Source organism: Rissa tridactyla, chromosome 8 (assembly GCF_028500815.1).
Source record: "Rissa tridactyla isolate bRisTri1 chromosome 8, bRisTri1.patW.cur.20221130, whole genome shotgun sequence".
In the NCBI taxonomy this organism is placed as follows: Eukaryota; Metazoa; Chordata; class Aves; order Charadriiformes; family Laridae; genus Rissa; species Rissa tridactyla.
The window spans coordinates 11,312,047-11,327,379 of NC_071473.1; the positions used below are offsets into that span (position 1 = coordinate 11,312,047).

Sequence of the window (15,333 nt, forward strand, 5' to 3'; positions counted from 1 at the left end):
AAATATACTTTTACTACATTGGTATTTGTGTTTTGAAACAGTTGAAGTATATGCACTAGTCTTATCCTTATTTTCTGTAACTATAAAAAGCATAAAATTTGCTTATATTTAGAAAAGAATGAGTTTTATTTGGACTATACTGGGCAGTTATTGTGAGATTTTACTGCTTTCTTTTGGGGGAAGGGTGGAGAAAGAGCAGATTCATATGCTGCATTCACTACTGATACTTGTTTTGTGGTAGAAGCTGACTGTGATTTCTTATGCACATGGTTACAGAGTAATAGGAGAGAATTAAAGCTGTGACCTCTAATAAAGATACCACATATAGTGAAGTGTGACATCTAATCTGCCTGCCCTGCTCTCCAGCAAAGTACTTCCACATGGGCCTGTGCAGTTCTACACTGCAGAGGGGAAAATACATACATACTGCAGCATTACATCCCTAATTGTATAAAAAACCACCACTTCTGGAGGGGAACTTATGCTTCTCTCTCAATCAAAGGTGCCCTAGCCCCCTGGAGCTGAGGTGGTGAACTCCTGAAGGTGTGAGGAGGATGGGAATATGCACTATATCTCTCTTTGCTCTGTGTGTAAGCCCTTTGCTGATCTCTGTGACCATGTTTTCAAGAAGAAAGATGCCAAATGGTAATGAAGTTAGGGTGCAATCCTTATTTTCTCTTATATGTATAAAGTTTACTCGAAATCCTAGTTAACAAAGGAGACAAAATAGATTATTACTGCACTGATTATATCTAGATTTTTGTAATCATCACACAGGTATTATGCTTAAAACTCTTTGTATACTACAATATATGCATAAATCAGCAGATCTTTAAACTCATTGTTTCTTGGATTTAAATTCAGATTTAAGCCTTGCTTCCATAAACTCTTGCATATAAATGCAACTCAGAGCCACATAGTTACTGCATCAAGGAAGAAAAAAAAAAGATACATTTAATAATACCTTAGGATCTTGGCTTATGATGACCACAGACACCTGTACCACCTCTGTCTCAGAATTTGGCCCTCTGGTACAGATGGAAGAATTATATGTGGTGCTCTTGCACCACTGCAATTTACAACATAGAAGCACTACTGCTGCTTTGGAGCTATGTAAATCCATTGGGTAATGAATAGGGGCAGTCCCAAGGCTGCTTCACATGCAGCTCAGGCATTCCTGCCACAGGAAACCTCAGAAGCAAGCAGCTACAACGGTAACTGTTTCAGTCTTTAATCAGCCTTATGGATTAAGTCAATCATTTTAGTTTGTTCAGTACAGACCTTCAAGTGGTGAAATTACTCAAGGCATTCTATAACTGGTATTACATACATTTACTTCATAGCAAGTAGATCGTTATTCTATATTTGTTGCCATTATATTCCCTCATAAACTTATCTAAAACATCACTAAATGACCTACTAGAATTAGTCAAGAGCATCATAAATGATTAAAGTCTCTTGAGAGCATGTGCATTCATGGGGCAGAAAAAAACTTCATAACGAAAAATTAAAACAAATTTTCCAAGTCCAGTATCTTAGCAATTTGAAATTTTATAGTGAAGTTCTGAAACACTACTTGCAGAAACTATGGCAGGGCAGCATTACCTACTACTGGTGCTGGAAAAGTGACAGGCTTTTTTGGATATTTTTACAAGCAAATAAACCAGAGTGAATTACGGCTTTCATAGAAATTCTATTCCAGAGCTTTACTTATACAGAGAAAATGAAATGGTACAAAAATGTAGCATCAGACACTTTGATATGCATTTTTTAAGTTTTCTTTTCTAAGTTAACCACTGTCTATCTACTAGCCATCTCAAAATGAGACTTAAAAATTTGAGAGCCATGTACTTTTCACATTGGTCCATAAATATGAAGAGGCAAGGAGGAATTTCTTAGGCATTATGTACCCCTTCTGTATTGTGTCTTTCAGAATACTGAAGACAAACTACTGAATGCCAAACATCATTAAAAATGTCCTAATTTGAATGTTTATTTACTCTTTCTGCCCTCTTGAAAAACATTGTGCTGATGCTGCCAACCCATTCTGAAAGTGTTTATGAAGGGAAGCTCTGTCAAAATGACAAACTTTGCATGATCTCTGACACTGAAAATGAGTGTGGTTTTGTTTCTGGACTGTTTGCTATCAGAGGACAAAGATTTTCTAAGTTGCCTGCAGCTAGCACAGCTATTTGCCAAAACTACCAGTACAATGGAAGGCCACAAGTAGAGATCTCTTTTCAGTGTCTTGCGGTTAACTCAGTTTCTTGTCCCTTCTTTTCTGATACTCAGAAAGGAACAGACATATTGGAAGTTTGGAAAAACGTTTTTCATTTCTTTGCCCATGTGAATCCAGACAGCCTAGATGCTTTTTAGTAAAAGCTATTTTGTCCTTAGCTGTTGTTAGTTGTCATAATTTTCTTCCAGTACTTTACTGGAAGCGCTTTACTTAGAACTACTTTTCTGTTATTTCCCTTCATTCATACACATTAGAATGTAGCGGTGCTTTGTAAACAAGCAGCAGATATCTACCAAGTTTTCTAACATGGAATGTTAAATAAAATAAAATTTAAAAAAAGAGAGGACATTTAAAAGTTATATTAAAAATATAAAACCAAATGCTAACCATCCTGCAGAATCGGGGTTGTTTTGTTCATCTCTGACTTTCATGAATCTTAAGAAAGCACCAGCATTCAAGATTTTCTTTTTTCTTCTTTTTGTTAGAAGTAAGCAATTTATTTAACTTGTTGGGATCATAACATTGGTGCAGTGGGAGGCTTTGTAACTACATCCTCATTTCTGAAACGTGATTACTGCTATTATTTCTAATTCATAATCTATGACAGCAGAATGAAAAAAGTACTTAAGTTAGTTCTATCTGCAGTCACTTTTCCTAATGATCAGTAAATCTCCATTACTCTCTCCTCAATAATAACTAGCCTTGCACTAGTATATTTAAAGCATTTATGCAGACTCCTAAGATAAAGGTGACTTTAAAGGGAAGGCAATTCTAGATTATAGAGGTTTTAAGATGAAAAATGCTAGCTTTTAGTTAGTTTGACATGTATGGATTATTTCTCTGTTTTGAATTTAACATTAAAAAAAAAGAAGTGACTTGTAAACACACCACTCTAAGAAGGTGTTGCACTGTATCAAATGGCCAATTTTAATACTGGCCAGGGATTTGCAGCACATGTGATTAAAATGACTTTTTCCTCTTCTTAAATATATGCAAGGGAATAATGTGTTTGCTGCTGCATTTGATTGTCAGTTGTCCTGGATACTTACTGACTATAAATGCTAATGCTGAAAACAAAGCCAAGACATTTCTGTAACTGGTGCCTTATGATAAGTTAACTTTTGTTATTTCTTTGTTTCTGTGTTAAGACAGTAAGCATTTAAATAGGAGGGTATTATTTGGAGTTCTCACATATTAGAATAAGCGTTCTGTATTGCGTATTCCTGTGCTTTCCCCCATTTCTGTAAATAGAAGCGCAGCCTCTGATCTTCAGTGAGAGAAACTGTCACTAGTTTGACACTGTGGAAATACAGTTAGAATTTGCAAGATTTTTTTGCTGTCTCTTTCATCCCTAGTGAATATGCTTTTTGTTGTTGAATACAGTGGTTCTTGGCAAACTAATTGTTTTTATGTTTAACATACATAAACATATTTATATCAGATGATTCATTGTATTGCATTGCCTAAGCGTAATTCCTACTGTTGCTTATTGGAAATAAACATACGGGCATATCAAGAAAGTTTACTAAAGAGAAGTACTATTCTTTGAAATGCAAAGCTCTTGAAGTATATAAAACACGGTAACTAATGAAGTTAGACAGTACCTATTGGCCACTGAATTGCATAATATTGAAGAGGTGGTCATTGAGAATGTGCAGGTATTACTGTAACAATATGCTTCTGGTGATAGGGGCCTTGAAACATCGCTAAAAACCTTGTTCAGACAGAGGGCTGCAAAATCCAAAGGACTGCACAAATAACTGTATGTTTGGCCTTGTTGGTATCTTGGTTGCTTGAATACAGTAAAATGCTTTTTTTTTTAGGCCTGGCTATATGCATGGGTCTGGCCCAGAGAAACTGGACTATATTCTTCATAAATTTCGTCTGTTCGCCTCCTCACTTGGAAGGACAAAGTACAGTCAGAAAAGCTGAGCTGTACAGACAGAGCCCCAGCCATGTTTTACGAGTGAAAAGATAGACAATACTAATAAGTTTTCAGCCAAGAAAAAGATAGTTTTAGCACAGTGACAGAAGGAGAAGTGAAGAAGTACTGCTGATGGAGTGCTCCAAGACAGTGAAGAATGAGGGAGAATAAAATGTCTAGCTTAATTGGAGGATGTTCTTAGTTCACAAGAAACTACAGTGCTATGACAGAGGGAAGGGACTGTAGTCAGTAAGTATTGGGAATTTGTTTCCATTTAAAGCCTTAGTCTTCACTGCCAGTATGCAAAAACTCATTTTACTGGGGTTTCTATGAGCTATCCAGGAAGCACTTTAACACTATTCAAAAAAATCTGATAATTTAGATTAAATTCCTGAGCTAAAAGCTAACAGACTTAAGTTAACCCTGGGAGAGGGCTACTTAACACACTTTGATTGTAATATACAACAAGGAAGACAAATTCCACATTTAAGTTATACACTTTACAAAAGTAATCATCCAAGTAAAAGCCCACACTACTATCATCAGCCCTGTCAAAAGAAATACTGTATTTTTAAAATATAATTTCTGTTTGAGGTTAAAAGCTACAAGCTGCTTTGTCAATAGCTATCTTGAGACCACTTTTTAAACTACTTTAAATTAATTTCTAGATACTGACTTCAACTGAAATTATGCTACCAGTAGAACTTCAAAGCATTAGCAAATTGGTGATAGAATTTTTGTTAATATAATTACAGCTATAGCAATGCATTCCAGAGCTCCAAAGCTTCCACGCTGGAAACAAAATTTCCCATATAAACTTAGAGTATGAAGAGGCATTTCTCTTGTAACTCAGTCAGTCACTGTAAGACACTAATGTTTAATCAGTTCTGAATGTGTGTTTAGCCTCACAATCATTAATATAAAAAATGTTTCTAATTTACATTCAGTTTTTAATTCAGATGCATGATGCTGATTTATGAGAAGATGCTATGAAACTTCTTGAAACACCAATGAGTATTTTCAAGGAAGTTAATTACAACCTGAGAATGAGAGCTTCTGAGTTCATTTAGGAAAGACAAAAAGTAAAACAAATGAAATATCTAATTTTTCATTGTTTGATGTACATTTCATCAATTAACTTTTTTTTAAAAACAAGATGATTTTGAAAATGTTAATATATATCATACATGATAGCTTTTTATTAATAACTACACCAGTCTGCACCAAGTGTAATGTATCAGAACTCTAGCAATGCTTCTACCATACAATTAATTCTATACCTTTGGAATCACCCTGTTGGCTTAATCTGGCAAATGAGAAAAAAATCTAAAGCAAATAGTGAACACACAATTTTGCATGAACAAGGACTGAGGGATTGCATCCTGGATCTATAATCAAATAAACTGTGACCTTAACATCATTATGTATGTTCAGTGTGTCTCCTCTTTATTATAAAATATTTCTTGTCAGATACAATTTTATTGGAAGCTCTATGAGAATGTTATGCACCCTACCTACAATTTTAGTCAGTGGAATATGTTTTGAACCATATTGGGTAGGTCTTCATAAGCTCTGCTTCATATAACCATTTCCATTAAGACTGAACAATGAACTTTTCACTCTATCTTTCTTCATTTATTGTACAATAAGAACAATTAGATTAGATTGCTACCTTGCATCCTATCATTTACTTCTAGTCAGCTTTTAATTAAGATAAATTTGACATATCTTAATAAAAATATTCATCAGTGTAAAATGTATTTGGGAGAAATACAGTTAATCACTGACATTATCCTCTAGCGGCAATAATTAACATTATGGCAATAAAAATTATTTAGAATATATTTTTACACTTTATAATGTAGTTTAAAAGGCTGAATGATTATTTAATAAGACAAAAATTATTGTCATAACAGAAGAGAGCATTGCTGTAATAGACTATTATATAGGCAGCTTTGAGTCACACAATAGCAGACTTGAAAAGCACATATAAAGGATGAGACTCATTGTGCTGCCATTGGGGTGTAGGTTAAAGTACTTTGAAATGTTGCCCAATAGTACAGGGATGTATTTACCATCTACAAGATGAAAAGTTCGGTATCTAAATGTGGTTTGGCTTTGGAAAAGAGTTATGCATTTCCCTTACTTCCGTACTACCAGCATAATTATGTAATAAGGGTTTAGTTCCACAGGTGTTTTTTATTAGGTATTGATTTGTCCTGTCATCAAATACTCACCTGAAAACAAAAGCAGTGCTTAGAAGAATAAGCACCCTCTACTCTTTTGGCACTTCACAATCTAAGTTTTACTTACTAGATTGTATTAATGAGGTGCTATTCCCATTATATACTATGCAATTTAATGTCTAAAAATGTATTTTGTCTTCAGACAGGCACATTGAATAATAGTATTCTCAATGTTCAATAATTTCCAGTGCAAAATATTCCCACTATTAACCACAACTGTCAGCAAGATCAATCATCAATGCTTCATGCCTGTTGCAATCTTTCATTTCAGTGGGATTCCTGTTGTCAAAAACTGGTATAGGAGACAATGCCAAACTAATAGGAATCATATTTTGAAAAAACCCCAAGCCCAATAACACAGCCTTTTAATGATTGTATTCTGCCAGAGGACAGAGACTGAGATACTTTTTTATAATATGGCATGAGTCACCTCATTGAAAGGCAAAGAAAAAGCACCTTTTGCTTTCACTGTTGGTTTGCCAACACCATCACAAAGACAAACTACATTTGCCTTTTCCATGCCAAAACAATATCATTTTTAACTGTTGACTTACAGTTTAATCATCTTTCTAAATCCATACACTCCCACCCTCATATTTTGTCTCAAAACCCATAGATTTGTAACACAAATGATAAAAATATAAATTCATTAATACATCAGTTTTTGTCTATGCATTCAGGTGCAAGCACTAACTATTGCAAACATATATCCACAGCTAAACATACACATTTTTTTATCACTCTGGCTGTGTGAAACTTTGATATTTTATTTTAGATGTTAAAATGCTCTTATAAGAAATTCAACGTTCTGTAAAATGTCTTCCCTCTTCATTTTTTAATCAGTCATACCAACTTTGCCAAGCAGAATCAGTACAGTGGTTACAAAATAAAGTAGAAGAGGTTGGCTGCATACATTAAAAAGCTTATGAATACACATCCCAGTATTACGAGGCAATTGTGATATGATATTCAGTGAGAGATATTTTCATAAATTTCAATCTACAGTTTCAATCATAAATGATTTTCAGTACCTTTGTTCTATGTTCTCTGCTTTAAATCATAACTTTCCTTGAAATGTACACATCAGCTTTGACTCCAGTTTTATTATCATAAGGTAAAGTCAAGAAGGGAAGGGAGTGTGTTTAATATTTATGAAATACCTTTGTTGATTTTTATAATAGAAAAAACAGTTGGAAAAAATCTCCGGAACTATGATACAAAAATATATTGATAATCATTCCCAGATGATTACAATGTGGATTTTAATGTTTTCTTAGGTATTTTCTTAGGTGGTTTTCTTAGTTACCACATTTAAATAGCTTTTAAGAACACTTCAGTAATGTATTTTTGTTTTTAACTCATACATTCAAGAATCGTGTCCATATACCCAAGCGGAACGCTATAGCTATACTTCTGAATCTGTAATGAATTTGTAACATAATCTAAAATTATCCAATTGTCTTTTACCATCCACTCCTTACCAATTAAAGGAAATCCACACTTGATAAATAGTTATTTATACCCACACACAAGCATACACAAAAGAAAGCGTGCATGACAGAATCTGGACACCACTGGAGTTAACAATTTGTTTAGCTAGAAGTGTCCGCAATAAATTGTCTGAAACACAGATCTGTTTTTTACCCTGAAAAGTTTGTTCTCACTGTGTTAGTTCGCCTTTTACACTCTACAGCACAACCCAGGCAAAGAACCCCAGCCTTTCCTATGTAGACAATTGCTCTTCCAGGGCTAAACTGATCATTCCTTATCACTTTTGAACTGCTTTATTGCTTTCTCTAAAGATCTTCTCCATGCATACTAAACCGTGTGCTTCCCATTGTTGTCTCTTCTGCTGCCTGTAACAAGCTGGTCCTCCGTGACTACAAATACTGTTTGATAATGCTAGTTTTTGTTGTTTTAGAAAGTCTGTGGTCAGCTATTCTGGACAACATATGAAAGAATATCGCAACGTAGAAAACTATGGCAGATGTCTACTAGCGTTTCATCTTATCAATGGGGCACTGAAGATTGACTACTTTTAGCCATAAATTACAAAATGGTAGTAGATGCAATTCAGAGGTGGGGGTAGATACAGCGAGTCTCGCAACAAAAGCAGGATTTTGACAGTGCTCACAGTAATGGCTAGTTTAAGCTAGTTTAAGAATTCATCGTCTTTAATGGCTCAAGGATTTTACCCAGGGTCACTACAACTCACTTAGGACGTCATGTATTTCTTATTAAAGGGAATTGTGGTTTTATTATTAATCTTGAATAAGGAGAGAGATAAAGGGATATGCAGGAAGTTTATCTTACGGCTTCACGAAAAAACATTATACAGCTTAGAGAATTCAGTGTTGGAGAAGGAAAAATCCATGCTCGTTGCCAAGAGTAATAAAAGCTAGTCAGGGGAAATGCAGTGAAAACTACCAAATAATTTACCAAATTAAAGCCTCCTGAGAAGTGTTTTGAGAAGCCAGGAGGCTAGAAGTAGTTTCCATCTAGATTTTTGTTCTTATTTCAGGAAAGTTTGGGAGTCTGCAAATGAGGAAAATGTCCCAGCCCTTGTCACACAGGAGAAAGGGAACCTTTCGTGCTCTTCTTCCACGTTCCTCCCCTTTAGCAGCACAGCTGCTGTAGTTGAGCAACTGTTGTCACCCCCAGGATGCAGGACAAGCCTCTTGAAGGGCTTGTGCAGATACTGAAGTCTCAAACACTGAATCCTGGCACAAAACAGAATTGCAGGTGGCAGCTTTCACTTATGTAAACGGTCTATAATTTCTCTGGAACCTTATGTGAGTAGACAACTGAGCACACTGGAGATTTGTTTCACTGAGGCCCTTCCAAGTATGGAGAGATCCAAGTTAACACATTTGCGAGGGGTTAGTTGTCCAAGAGTGGACTAACTGGTCTGATAGTCTGGCCAGGTGGGTTTGGCCTACGTAAACCAATATGCTTGTATCATTGGGAAGCAAATTAATAGATGAGTTCTGGAGCATCCCTATGTTAAAAAGAATGAGGCCTACTGACGGTATTTTATAAACAGCTTCCGAAAAGGAAAACTAGTCCTTTCAGCATCATTCTCATCCAGCAGTTAAACTAAGGAAGCTGGTGGTGATTTATATATTTTTGCTCTTTCTTTTATAGATCTGAGGGCCTGAAGAAGTTGCTGTGCAACATGCTCTCAGCAATTCCTGCTGGGGACTGGGCTAAAATCAGGAATGTGATTTTTTCCTAAAATCTTTGCTTTACCTCATCAAATGACTAATTCTAGTTTAAAGAATATATTTTGCATTTATAATAATGGATGAAGCTATTTCTCATTTTTTCCGAAGCTGTAAGGTTGGAGAACTACATTTCTCCTATAGTAATCCAGATTCTTGTTAAAGTTTCAAGTTAATTTCTGAACAGCCAGCGGTGCTGTAAGAAAACATTCCTTATCCCTTGTCAAAACAAACCTGACCACCATTTCGATTAGAACAGTTTCAAGTTTCTAGTCATAGCTCTGTAGTTAAATTGACATGAAATACTTTACTTAGTTAACTGAACTCCTATAAGGAATTTTTAAGCAAAATTATTTACATTTATGATTGATTACTTCTTTCCCATCATTCTAACACTTTATTTTTCTTTGGTTCTTGCTTTTCCTGCTTGCTTAAGGACCTCCACTTAAGAAAAGAGGTCTGTGAAACAGAAGAGTTTCTCTTGGAAATAACTGTCCCCAGCAAAGGTCTTCAAGAAACCACAGAAAATCAGAAACAAAGCGTTCACTCTGTGGGATAAGACATTTGCAGAACGTTTTTGCATAGACATTTAACTAGAATAAAGATCTCTTTAAGAGTTGTAATAAGCAACATTCATTTATAACAGCCATCTCTTTATTCTCTAGTGTGGGTCTGGGGTTTATCTTGCGTCTGAAAGCTCTTGCATCAAAAACTAAAATTTTACCTTGGGAACCCAGTATACTATCCCTTAACCATGCAAAAGTATGATTGTGGTGATAGAGAGGCCAAGGGCCAAGCCTGGATAAAACTGTTTGTAGAAAGGCAGTAACAATTACCAGAAACTTCTGAATTTTGAAGAATATTAAAAGTAAAATTATTTATGCTTCTTTAAAGATGTCCACATTTTAGCAGAAATATTATAGAGGATAAGTATATAAAATACAATTTATATTATTAGGTTAGCTCTTTCTCTGACTTGTTCATTGTATCAATAATTTAATGCACCCATCTAAGAATTACCTAACTCATGAATTCTTTTTCTGACTGTGATCCTACACCTCTTATAGAGAGGAACTATATGCAAATAGATTAGGCTTATTTCCTCTCAGAGTAAGCAAATTACAATAGAGAAAAGAACACCAGTGCTGCAGGATTCTTTTTAAGCGCATACAAATGACACACTTTAAAAGATGATGATCTTACATTGTTATAATCTAGCGTGTTACAGCCATTAACATTTACTTGTGAAAATCTGGTTTGAAATATTTATTTGCAAGCTACACCTTATTTCCTAGATGACACCATTTCTACAAACATAGAGACATAGATGAAGATATCTCTGAAACCAGAGACACAGAGATACAGTTATGCTGGGAAGTGTGAATCACCTAGCACCCAAACATTTTTAGAAGGGAAGGCAAGTGGTCCATGAAAATCTGGTCTCTGAAACTTAGCTTTACTCTGCTGAAATTGTCCACTGGAATAACACTAGGGTTCCCCTTTCCTCTTTACCACCTTTCATGTCCGTTCATCACAAAGAGGAAAGATTGTGCCTCTCCACTCCAGTGCCTCTGTATCTCAATAACCCATACGCAATACCTCAGGTTCCTCTTGCATTTCTTGATTTTTGTCTGGACAAAGAATAATATTCTCTGGCTTTTTCAGAATTATCCATTCTGGTATACATACACTGACTGATTGGCAAACAGAACAAACCAAGCAAACAACTACAGAGTTTGTACTGCAGCCTTTTCTGTCCATTCAGCCGTTTGTTTTCCTAACAGCTGTAGAAATGTCTCATCCTTGTGATCTCAATAAACCAGAAGGGGCAAATGAGTTAAAAGTTACTAGAGGGAGTAACAGATAGCTAGACAAAAAAAAATGACATTAGCCTTGTTCTCTTTTAAGAACAATAAATCTAGAGTTATTTACTGAGTGCAATAATATGCTACAGGTCATTGTGAGCACGAAATATGGATCCAAAATGAAATAAGTATCAAGAGTCTGTAATCAGCAAATAGGGAGATCTAGTCATCAAAGGCTGTGAATACCAGGAAAAAAAGAAAAGAAAGCTAGAATAATCTATGGCACATCCCCTTCCCTGCGGATCAAAGAAGTTATCTATCAGGATGATGCCTGGTTTGTAGTGTCTAAATTAATTGTATAGGAAAGTTTGAAGGGAGTTGGGATATGTCGGAAGATCAGATCATAGAGGAAAATACAAGTTCAAAACTTGGCAGATGATTTATTAATAGCTAATTATTCCTATTTCAATTCTACATGATATTAAGTGTATGCTAGAAGCTTCCAAGTGGAAAATCCACACAATAGTTAAGGCAGTTCAAAAGCAACATTAATCCTCCTTTATGACTTGCAACACTCTTTGGAAAGAAGATATTGCACAGGTTCAAGCATGCAAAGTCACTGGTGTTAAGCAATCTGAGGCTAACTAGCAGATTACAAAGGGAGAAGCCCTAAATGCTTATTTCCCTGTGTGAAATCTACGTATGTAGAAGTGGATTTGCTTTCCACATATACTTGTAGCCTATATAGAGCTTGAGATCAGTGCACCCTGGAAGTTGGTGATTTTAGGGTGAGCTAGTAACTTTAAGGATACTCTTCTCATATCGTTACTGACAAGTCTTTTCAGCTTTGAAGGAATTAACAGAAGAGGAATAATTTTATCTTAACTATCATCCCAGTAAATGAAAACTAAAACATATGCATGTCATAGTTCAACATCACAGGCATGACTGAATCCTGACAGTCAGTATGTCACGATCAATACTCTATCATCTGAAGAATCCTTTTGAAATATTCTCATAGTAACTTGCCACAGATTTCACTAGATTTGACCTGTGTGAAATAATTGCAAGTGGTATGCAGTCTGCTTGCTCTGTCTTGCAAATTTGATATCCATGACAGCTCCTAACTCTGTCATTCTCACCAGCTTTTCTCTGATTAAGATTTTCTGTGATTAAGATGTGTACTTTTTTACATCGTACACAGGACTAAAACAGGCACATGCTTCCTCTTGCGTTGAAACAATTCCTGATACCCCCTCCATATGAAAAATGGTGAGGCCTTAGTCTGGAGCTATGTCTGTATAAAGCAAATCTGAGCTTCTTTTCAGTCTGACTGCATGCAAGCTGACTGCCTCTGAGCATCAGATTATCTTTGTGCTTCATATTGTGGAAAGGTGTTGCAAAAGCCAGTGCAGAGCTGGCTGTGGTCCAGCAATACAACATTATCATATTTATGGTTAGATACCTACAACTGGATAGTGTAGATTGCTGCTGCCACAGCTGTCTGAAGTTGTATCTACTGCTATCACTACCAGTCAGAGCAAACTAGGTTTGGCAAACTACAGTATACAGTATCAGCAAGACTGGCAGATCCAATTCACAAATGAGGATCAGCATAGCCTAACATAAAGAAATGCCAGATGAAAAGGTAACTTGCTCAGAGCGGATGTGTTGGAACGTATGGGATGAGAGAAGCTGTCAAAGGGAGATGACAATGAAGAGCCTCACTTCACAAGGAAGATGTCAGAAAGCACACAGAGGGAGTGGGTTCGATTTAAAATGCTCCAGAGATTCTTTTTTCAAAAAGGATTCAAAATTTCAGAACTAGGTAGTATGTAATGCCTGGACCTGCCTACATAGCTCACTCAACTTTCAAAGCAGACTGCTGTGCCTGCAGAACAGTCATTACCCCCATGGGTAAATTTAGCTGGACTGACAATTTGGCACTGTATAAACTAAACTTGTTTCGTAGATGTTTGGATGTTAACCATATTATATTTTTCTTTTTAAGCCACAGATAAATAATATCAGAAAGAGTAAGCAAAAATGAGCCTGAAAACCAAAGTAATTTTCCAACAATAGTAATAATAACTTAATGATTTACCCAGCTGCAACTCAAAAGCAGGCCAGGCAAAGTCTCATTCTCCGCACCCCGAGGAGTATCTAGTGGATGATACCATTGTTTCAGCTCAGTCTCTCTCTCATTTGATCTCTTTCTCGCCCATCAAAGCCTTTTTTTGCCTTCATGTTTGTGATTCTGCTTTTCTGTGCCTGACAGTTGTAATGAAGATATGCCACAGTTAGCGACAAGGCAAGTATTCTAGAAAAATACTGCCAGAAGAGATGAAATGAAATACCTGACATCTGTTTCTGGAAGTGATCACCAATATGTAAATTTATGTCATGGTCTGTAACTTACAGAAAAAACTGTATGTGTTTAAAGGTCATCATTAATTTAAAAAAATCAATGAAAACACTTATAAATGCGTGGAAGAAAATAACTCACTGTTAAAGTGTCATTGCAGCATAAGGATCCATAAAGGTGATATGGAAAAGACAGCATATGTTTGTCTCAGTTTCAACACCAATTCTAGCTGAAAAAGTCTTACGGATTTTTAAAAGCTTGAAGTTGTGCTACTTGGCTTAGAATAACAAATGTGGGGTTTTTTTAAACAAATAGTTGCATTTTCTTACGCACTTTAACATTATCACTTCAAGATACTGCAGCTCTCTCTATATGTTCTATGATGGAATATTACATTTCTCTTCTCTATCGAATTTCTGAATTTAGGCCACTTATGTACAAAGTATATGTGTAAGCTACCGCAGTATACATAGTAACATACATAATTACATATACCCTCACATATGCTATATAATATGCAATATGTATAGCACATTATGTTCTCAGTGCACCATTGACATTGGATCAAAAGGGTGAGTGGAGAGTAACATAATGCTTTTTTTCCTCAGCTGTGTAAGCAATCCTCATTTTGCTATTGCCTCACCTCTAAGTATTAGCAGGGGAAGAACCTGTTTGTTATTAATACACCTTTATAGGAATATATAAACAAAAAGCATGTTCTGAGAGATGTCTTTTCTAATATTATCTGTAGTTACTATTACAAGATTCGCTGAACTAACTCATTGCACATTCTGAAGCAAACAAATGTATTTTAGCAGCGGCAGCATGATCTTTTCACCCATTATTTACAATGCTTTATAATTATGGTAGCGATTAAATCTACAGGCACAGAAAAGTCAAGAAATGTGTATCTTCATACCTTAGGAATTAGTGCAAAATAACGTGAAAGTTACAATAGCATACTGATCCTGATACAAAACCGAGGAAAGTCAGGTATTGTCTTTCATTGTCTTTGACAGTCTTTGAATTCCATTCACTATGTTTTAAATAAATACGCTTGAGATGCGACAATATAATTTGTATCAGCATGACACTATAATAATTTCAGAAATATAATACAATAAACACTATCCCTGTTTACATAATCAAGATATTCCCATCTCATAATCCAAGGATGCTTGTAACAATCTGTTGTATCACTTACATTAACATTATTACCTACCCTGGGTACACTGAGATGTAATTTAAAACAGAAAGAACAGAGTATTGGGGATAAGGAAATGCTGATCAAAACCTTAAGGATTTCTAGAGGTCACAAACATCCTGGCAGTCTGCCAGGATCACAGTTGCTGACTAGAGAACACTTTCCAGTTCCCCTGCAACTCCAGCTTAACGCATTTATTAAAATAAACACTTTGAAAAAATTAAGAATTGGTACTAATCAGAAGCTCATTTTGGGGGGAGAATGGGAGAACCCTAAGTTTTCTAGTATCTATAGTGCTTCAAATAAGAGTCTTAAAATATTAAAAAAAT

General features: G+C 35.6%; 1 protein-coding gene across 1 annotated transcript in view; it reads left to right on the plus strand.

Annotated features, from left to right (window-relative positions):
• Positions 1 to 15,333, plus strand: part of SHISA9 (shisa family member 9) — a 185,559-nt gene that overhangs the window by 9,001 nt on the left and 161,225 nt on the right. The window lies entirely within an intron of this gene.